General features: G+C 45.0%; 1 pseudogene; it reads right to left on the minus strand.

Annotated features, from left to right (window-relative positions):
* Positions 1-552: 552 nt before the first annotated feature.
* Positions 553-967, minus strand: LOC147457871 (nascent polypeptide-associated complex subunit beta pseudogene; annotated as a pseudogene).
* Between the last annotated feature and the right edge of the window lie 7100 nt (positions 968-8067).

Here is an 8067-nt window from a genome sequence, read left to right on the forward strand (position 1 = left end):
GTGTGTGTGTGTGTGTGTGTGTGTGTGTGTGTGTGTGTGCGGTGTGCTGCTATTAGTGTTATTTGCATCGTTGTTGTCCGCGTCCTAGCCGCTCAAAGCTAGGTGGTGCCCCCCTTGTTCACTCCTCGTGACGAGCTCTACGTGCACGGTCATGACGTAGAGGCCGCTGGAGATCGTTTGCACTTGCGCTTGTCAGTATCTTCAGTGAAAACAGGAGGAATTCTAGGGGAAGTTCATCTGAATGGAGCAAAATAGTTAGCATGAATGCATACCTGTAGTGCTTTATGTAGAGCCTTTTCATAGAGAACCACATTGCTAACTTTTTGTTGCATCCAAGTAAATTGTCGCTCGTGCTTTTGAGAAAACTTCAAGAAAAGCCACAGACTAATGACCCATTTTAAATAAGCATCTCCCAAGAGCTCTGCATGCTTATAAGAGAAAGTCTCTTGACAAGACACAACAATCAAAGCATCCAAAACTTGAGCAAAATTGTAAATTAACCGATTCTTCAAAAGTCTCAAAACATACACTCCATTGAGAAAACCTTCTTATCTACTTTGCCTCACCATCTTTGGCAGTGTCCTCAAATGTTTGACCCTCCACTAGCTCTGGTAGATATCGTCCTCATCACCCTCATGGATTGCTTCCCACCGTTGCTCTGCGATTTTCTTCAGGTTAGCCAGATTGTCAGGACCAAGTTGATTTATAATGTATGGTAAGAGGTCTTGAAGGCTTTTGTTCTATGATGAGCCACTCACAACCCATGCTTGTACTTTAGGGTTGGTAAAATGAATGATTGTATCATCTTTGAAGATGTTCACTTCCTCATACGAATAATATTTACATCCAATCTTTTCAAGTTGTTCAGCAATCTCTTGTCATTTGTCTTGTGGATGGCCTTCTTCTTTCTTCCTACAGTGCCTTTGCCCCCAGAGCGTACGGCATCGACCATCTTCATGAGCTTCTCTATATTCCTCTCTCTCTCTCTCTCTCTCTCTCTCTCTCTCTCTCTCTCTCTCTCTTTGTTGTGTGTGTGTGTGTGTGTGTGTGTGTGTGTGTGCATGTTTTAGGTTTGCCTTCCTTTTTTGCTTCGACTCCCCTGCTCCTTTTCTCGGCCTTCCACTACATTCAATTGCTGTCCAGTAGCTCTGCAAACCAAGATGCACATACCAAAAAACCCCACAAAAAGGTTGCACCAGTTAAGTTTTCCATAAAATTGGCCTTTAGTCAGACGGGGGGGGGGGCGGGGGGAGAGAGAGAGAGAGGAGAGAGAGAGTCCATGCTCGATGTGCTTCTGTTGTTGCAATTGATTTTTAGAAAATCTGCTATAGTTCGACATAGGTCAACTCTTTTCAAACGACGCAAGAAAAGCGTTGTTCTTGTTTTTTTCCCCTCATTTCGGGGCCCTTGGCCTTGCGATTGAAGACGTGGGCAATGGCTCCTCAGATCATGCCAAGTGGCCAGTTCTATGTTCAAGAAACAAGAAAATCTCCTTTGGCTCACCAAGTAAATAACTAAAATTGAATGAATGTAGAACGTGCAAGTTCTCCAAATAAAACAGGAAGAATTTTTATTTGTTGTCTGCCCCTCAATCCTCGTACTACAAGAGGAAAATTGTGACTATTATTTAAAATGAGTGCCTCCATCCCACTAATTTCCTTAGTACCTAGGGGACCCGGCTCTTACAAAGACAACCTTGCTCGAACCGACCTCTAGGCATCGAGAGTTCCAATGGTAGCCCAAAAATCAGTCTTGTACATGGAGCCACAACCAAACAATACATCCGGACCATAACCAACAAACTACAAGACATATAAAAGCACGCTAGATTTTACAAGGAGCCATAAACATACACCGAAGTGTATACGACATAACATTGTAAGAACATAAAAGTTCAAGGTGCCACCATACTAGATAGGTTTCCATCCCACCCAACATGCCCAAAGAAACGCAGTCAAACATCCGACCCATCTAGGCCGTCACCATCGGAATGACTACCACACCTCAACAGATTGCCATCCTTCATCGCCGAGCCAGAACAAGAACATGGGTGCCTATCGCAACAAGCCACCCCCACATGCTGCATGATTCAACCAAGAATGACCACAACTTACCATGCCGCATGGAAGCCCTTCTTCAAAATGTCATGGGCCCTACATTCCGGTGGTCACAGACCGTCACCACTGGAATGACTACCACACCTCAACAGATTGCCATCCTTCATCACCGAGCCAAAACAAGAACATGGGTGCCCATCGCAACAAGACACCCGCATGATTCAACCAATCATGACCACAACCGACCATGCCACATGGAAGCCCTTCTTCAAAATGTCACGGGCCTACATTCCGCCAGTGAGACAAGCTGCACTGGCACCATGAGGTTGACCAAAGATCGAGCTCTAGGTTTTGTGCATTTTTTTATTTTTTCTTTTGCTTGATTGTGTGTGCTTTTTTCTTGCTCTTTTTGTCTCTTCGAGCCAATTTACCTTGTTGGAGAGCATGAATTAAACATTAGAATATATGTGAGTACATATAGGCTTCCACAAAGCTTTTGATTGAACGTTGTCATGCCGCTCCTCTTCTATGGTGAGAAAAGGGGATGCAAGTTTAGCTTCTTTGAAGCCTATATGTATATTTGGTAGTGACCAGTCTTGATAACAGGCAAGGTTTGATGCTATATGTATGCCAGATGTGGCTTTAAAGGGCCATAATCTATGTTTTTTAATGCTAAAAGTGGGTATATTTGAGGTCATTATAAATGGAAGTTTATGCAATAGACTTGTAGTACTCAAGGTGCTCTACGGGCTTGTCTTTACGGCTCGTCAATTGGAGCTATGGTGAGGAAATTTTACCAATTTGAAATTGGGTTTGATTGCAAATCTGTATCGTATTGGGCAATTGTAGATGATGGATTAGGGATGAAGTGAATGCATGGGCCTGAAGTGCTCATCTTGTGGAGCATGAGGGTCTTTTTAGATCGGCAATCGGAGCTCTGGTTGCCAAGATATTAGCAGTTTAAGTTTCATTGGGGGCTAGTTTTGTACTAGTGTGGTGTTAGGCTTGGAGGGCTATGGCAGGTAGAGCCGATGGGGATTCATGGGTAGCTGGAGCTTGCAAAGCAAGGGCACGAAATATGAGAGAGAGAGAGAGAGAGAGAGAGAGAGAGAGAGAGAGAGTCGACACGAAGATTAAAAGCAACGCTTGTTATTTTTTATTCAAAGCCTTTACATATATATAAAATAAAATTTTTCCATGCACACTCCACTAAAAGAGTGGCTCTCACTGGGTGTAACTGCATGCTTATGAAGATATGTTCCCACGGGTATACCGACAAGGTCTTGAACCCAACAATCCCCCCTCAAGCCTGAACTAGACAGGCCACTCTCATGATACCTTTAATTTTTGGTATACTCGTCAACCGTGAGTTTTAGGTTTTCTCACAACGAAGGATTTTGGTGTATCCATAACCTGGTGCTATGATAGTGAACCCCCCCTTGAACAGATAGGATGTAGGTTAAAAAATTAGCTACCAATAAATGGAGTTTTTGGTTCACTGCCAAACCTTGGGTTTAAGTTGTAACCAATAACCTCATGAGAAGCAGAAAAAAATAGGACTTGAACAAAAAACTGATAGTTTGGGAGGTTTTACCACTCATGTGTGGCAGTGTATATAACCCGTACAAAATTTTGCATGACAGTAACTTAATCTAAAACAAGGCTTTTGACATTGATAATGACAACATACCAAATCATAATAAGTCTAGGACACTGAACATGGAAAAATATTCTTTGAACTTTGCATATGTTGTATTTCTCACTATCTTGTTGTCGTGTAGTAGCTCATGCAGGAAAACCAAATCCATTGAATTCATTGAATTTATCAAGCTTTGACAGCATGTTGAAGTTGTAAATAGTTTTCTCAAAGCCGATGTCGAGATTGATGAAGACCAAAAGCGAACCAATAAGTGCGATATGGTGTTCAAAATTCTCAATAATCAAATAATTTTGTTGAAAGTAGAATTTCAAAAAACCGCTTTCGACGGCTACAAAAAAGTGCTCACCGTTTCCTTGATCTTTGAGTGTGTTGAGATGCTCATGAAGATAGCTTGTTGAAAATGCTCACAAAGCTGGTAGCTTTACTATACTTCAGCTGGACAAATGGCATTGTGATCCTCCTATGATGACATCAGCGCCCTCCTGGGCTCTCTGATGCACCGTGTGAGCAATGACCAACTCGAACCTGCACTCAAGCTTGCTAAGAAGCTCGACAAGATTGCCTAGCACGTACGAAACCCCAACTCAAGCTACACGCTTTGTGTGCATTTTGAATTGTGCCTTGCCACCCTATGTTGAGCTGTAGCGCCAAGCTGTCACCACCGCTTAGGCTTGCTGCTATCTACGTCACAAAAGCTGATGCCATCACCTGCAGCGCGTGTTGCAACGCTGCAGAAGCTTGCAAGCTTAGAACCGCCTTGAGAGTTGCCCACTATACCTAGGCTCTGATACCATATTATAGGCTTGGAGGTCTATGGTGGGTGGAGTTGATGGGGATTCATGGCAACTGGAGCGTGCAAAGCAAGGGCTGGAAAAATGAGAGAGAGAGAGAGAGAGAGAGAGAGATCGAGAGAGAGTCGACACAATGATTAAAAGAAACGCTTGTTATTTTTTATTCAAAGCCTTTACATATATATAAGGTAAAAGTTTTCCATGCACACTCCACCAAAAGAGTGGCTCTCACTGGGTGTAACTTCATGCTTATGAGGATATGTTCCCACAGGTATATTGACAAGGGCTTGAACCCAACATGTGGTCGCCTCAGTGAGTGTGCCAACTGAGTGCCGACCAGGTTCTGGAATGTGGTGCACTCAATCGGGCAATAAACGATCAAGTAGCATTTTGTTGAAATGTCATCTTCTGCAGTGTATTGATAACAGGGTATGCTTCTAGAGTTGTGCTCAGCACTACGGTGGACGGTATGTATGCAAAATATGGTAATTTCAGTATGCTTGGGCCGGATGTACCCTAAAGGTTATTCTTGGCAATGCCTAGAGGGCAATAAGTGCTTGAAGAGCTTCATGTTCGGAATGTCGTCTCTTGGAATGCAATGATCGTGGGATATACCCAATAGAGGCAAGGCCAGGAAGCTGGCTATTTTTAGCAAATGCAAAGAGAGGACAACTCTCCAAATGCAATCACCTATACTTACATCTTAAAGGCAAGTGACACTATCCAAGAAATTGAAGTGGGCAAGAAAATTCACGATGATAATTCAATCAAGGGGCTGCTACAAATGAATGTGGAGCGAGGCAATGCTTTGGTCGATGTGCGTGCCAAATGTGGTGCCCTTATGAAATGAAAAGAGGAATGCCCATGATCAGAATGGGATGGCTACCCTAATTACATTGGTAAGGGGGTTTTAGTGGGAAAGTGAGGAGGCAAAAGGAGGGCAGGACAGGGTGTGGCAGCAACAAGCAAGGTAAGTGAAGATGACGAGGGAGCTCATAGCGCACGATGTAGCGATCGGTTGAGGATGACGAATGAGAGAGAAATGCTCAGCACGTCAAGGCGCCTATATTCGGCATTAGAGGCATGGATGTTTGTGTTGTCCGAAAAAGGATGGAAAGGGAGAAATGAGAAAACAACCAGCACACAATCTGAATGCCTCTCTACTATCCCCTATTCAGCACACACAAAAACGTCCAATCTGCTAACAATTGCTAACCATGCCCATACCCGACCAACCTTGGCAATATGCATCCCGTCGCAAAGCATACCCATATACTCACATATAGACAATCCTATAACAAACAATCCATAGACCCCTACCAAATCGCTTGCATGTATCCCTTCTACCTCAGACTTGGATCCATTTTATTCATGCCACACCCACAAATTTTGTATCTTTTGCACACACCAGATTCACACAGAAATCACTCAGATACATGATAACACTTAGGCATGAGAGGAAGAGAGAGGTAATATTCACTTAAGCATAAAAAATATCAAAAATATAGAGGTTATGATGATGTCAAATCATTTGGGTTTGATTTGGAAAGTGATGCTTTTCAGAGAAAACGCCCTCCTTCCCTTTCTTGTGTAGTTGATGGCGCACCCCTAGCTTTGCAGCCACCAAAGGTCCTGTCACCGTTTCTCGGAACCCTCGATAGCTCATGACCCATCTCTTCTTAGCTTTCAGCCCCTTTATCATTTGCAGTTAGCCACTCTCATCCAAAACTAGCCCCTTGACAGCTCATGGCTTTCCTCAAGCAACCAGTGTAGCTTTCTCCACCTTGTATAATTGGTGGCTTGCCAACCTGTTCATGCAAGCGTTGCACAAACAGGTTTCGGCCCCTCCTGCTCTCAACACCCTTTTCTCCTTCTCTTGGCTCCTCTATGACCTGCTGAAACCATGTGCTTTGATCTTGAAATGGTCCTACAGTCCGCTTTCAGCCCTTCAAGCTCCTCCACGCCTGCTCCACACACAAACTTTCCCAAGCCCGCTCACGATTACCCTCAATTCTCTGTAACTCTAGTTCCTCCTCACGCCCTCCAACCCTCAGCTCATCCCCCTCCTTCATGCTCTGATCATCATCCCCTCCTCCTCGTACATGTAGCTCCCATCCATGCCCTATAGGTGGTGTACCTCCTCTGCCTGGCTCAACCAAGGGCCCTCCCTGGCTATAGCCTTGTGTAGTCACCCCTGCAGGTGGCGGCCCTCCTCATATGGTAAGCTGCCTTCCTCTCCCTTTGAAGCATTGCACGCAACCCTTTTCAACTGCAGCCCTTGGCGGATTCCTGCTCCATCTACTGGCGGCCACCCCTGTCACATGACGACCCTCCTCTCCTGTCGTCCACATCTCATAGCCCCCCGAAACTCATGCATAGCGGTCCCCTTTTCACGTGCCTGGCAACCACTTGCCATGAAACTCACTCCCTTGCTGGCGCCTTTGCCGACCACCTTGCAAAACTTCTTTTTTTAATCAATCTCTTTGACTTGGGTCTCTTTCCCACGAGAAGGGCCATGACCATGTCGAGCACCGCATTCCTTTGCCTACACTTCATGGCAATGACCAGGACTCCATCCCTAGCAAACATCAATCCCCACAATGGTTCTCTGCCATTGATATTGCTGCCGAAAAAAAATGACAACCATCGCTTTTGCCTTTGACTTTAGCTCAGTGTGCTACCCGATTGCAAAGCCCCATCACTTACGCACGTGAAAAATCGTGGCATTATTGATCTTGAACACCAATCCGGCATATACTTCTTCCAATATCTCCAAATATGAAGCTGCAAAGGCCGATCCGCAAAGCACATCGAAGGCTTCAAAAAGACTGAGAAGCATTGCACCTTAAGCATTGTTAGACCTTGCATTGAGTAGAGATAAAATTCCATGAATGGCCTACCAAATGCCACATTTGGCATACACATCCCGATCGCATTTGCTGCAATTTGCATCTAACACCTGTTCAAGCATTCCCCCATCAGGCTACTGATTTCCACACCACTACCTACTGGCACTTCCATGCGTCGACTGAATTTGGGTTCACCAACGGGTTGCCACATCATCATCTTCGCTTCCCACCTAGCAACAACGGCGCCATCATTGCTTAGGGGGAAGGGTTTTTTTAAAAAAAGGTGTAGAGTCGGGGGGGGATAAGGCGTGCAAGGAGGAACATAGGGGAAGAACCAAGGGGAAGGGAGGTGAAGAAAGGGGAGCTCGGGCAATCTCTGAGAGCTCTCTCTCTCGAGATGCAAGCTAAGGAGAAGGGCTCACCCTCTCAAGCTCCCTAGCTCTTGACCAAGAGAAACCATGAGTAAGAAACGGGGATAACAAAGGGAAGAGAAGCTCAAAAGGAGAAGCGAAGGGCGAAGCCGGAGCTCGACTCCAATCTCTCTCTCTCCCAGCATTATCATGAATGGCATGAAGCAGGATAACAAGGCTTTCCCTATTAAGTAAAGCATGAGGCTATAGCTATCTCTTTTGGACTCGGCTTCGGCAAAGGAGGAGATTGAAGCGGAAGAAGAAGGTGGTGAGGGACGGAGATTAGAGGAGAGTCGAGGG

The sequence above is a fragment of the Adiantum capillus-veneris genome, chromosome 5 (assembly GCF_014529385.1).
Source record: "Adiantum capillus-veneris isolate H3 chromosome 5, ASM1452938v2, whole genome shotgun sequence".
NCBI classification, from domain to species: domain Eukaryota; kingdom Viridiplantae; phylum Streptophyta; class Polypodiopsida; order Polypodiales; family Pteridaceae; genus Adiantum; species Adiantum capillus-veneris.